This window comes from Penaeus monodon, chromosome 24 (genome assembly GCF_015228065.2).
Source record: "Penaeus monodon isolate SGIC_2016 chromosome 24, NSTDA_Pmon_1, whole genome shotgun sequence".
NCBI classification, from domain to species: domain Eukaryota; kingdom Metazoa; phylum Arthropoda; class Malacostraca; order Decapoda; family Penaeidae; genus Penaeus; species Penaeus monodon.
The window spans coordinates 35,855,809-35,856,992 of NC_051409.1; the positions used below are offsets into that span (position 1 = coordinate 35,855,809).

The following is a 1,184-nucleotide window of genomic DNA, read 5'->3' on the forward strand; positions in this document are numbered from 1 at the left end:
TTTTCATTGTTTTTCATAATCTCTGCCATTATCCTCGTAAAATGGCACCATTGGTAGTGGTGAATGTCATGAGAGTATTACCATGTCGAAGGAAGAGCGATTTCACCAAACGATGTCCATCCGAGCCCGTGTGGAGAGGCCAGCGGCACTAGGGTTCACAAGTGCCAGTGCCAGGAAACACACCAGACGTTGCACATCTCCAGCTCCTCTGTCCCAACGAGTCATGCGGATGGTCCTTCTTATCGCGTTGCCGATGGTCCTTGATTCTTTTCAGGCGACTAGATCGGCGGACGCAAGAGAACAGGAAACAATGAACGCTGAGGAGCAGGGGTATAAGTATGTGTTGTATCAGATCCACGGTATGGTGCAAAGGCTTCTCTATGAAAAGGAGAGGCACTTCAATGAAAGCCTCGAGGCACTGACGCAGCTGGTGGAAACTGCCTGTCGTTCGCAACCGGATAAACAAACAACCGGGTCGATAGGTTCGGCTAATATTGAACATACAATAGAAGAGATGGCAAATACTTTCTCTGTGAGATTAACAGCCACTAGCATGAACATTTTCGAAGATATAAAGGCAAAATTAACAACCATGGCCACTGACATTATGGGAGAGATAACGGAGCAGTTGCTAGGCATGGCGAGCGTGCAAGATCTGGCGGTGCTTCAGAGCCAGGTGTCGACTGTTGCGACCTCCGAGGCTCTGAGTGGCTTGCAGGAGGACCTGTCCCCTTTCGCCTCCGCAACAGAAGGCATCAAGCAGGCGGTCTCCAGACTGGCTTCCGAGGTGGACACAAGCATGAAAAACGTTGCTACTAGTGATCAGATCGCAGAAATTCAGGGAGAGCTTGACAACGTACCACTTTGCAACTTCAGGAATGACTCAGATCGAGTGCTGACATTGCTGTCGATGAAAAAGAAGGACATTGGCGATCTGGGAGAGAATTTACGAGTGTCTCTGGCAGAACAGAAGGCCGCGTGCCAGAGCGGGGCCGAGAGCCAGGAGAGCACGGCCGACCTCTTGCAGCTGCTGGAGAGCCTGCGAGCCGTGGTGGACGGCAACGCCAACAGCATCCGCGGCGTCGCCTCCACCGTGGGCAAGCTGGAGGGCGAGGTCGCGGCGCGTCTCGGGGCCCTCGAGGAGCTGGCCAAGAAAATCAACAACAACACGCTGCTTCCTCCGC

At 53.0% G+C, this 1,184-nt stretch overlaps 1 pseudogene; it reads left to right on the top strand.

Annotated features, from left to right (window-relative positions):
* Positions 1–179: 179 nt before the first annotated feature.
* The window catches only part of LOC119588747, a 5,174-nt pseudogene continuing 4,169 nt past the window's right edge, over positions 180–1,184 (top strand).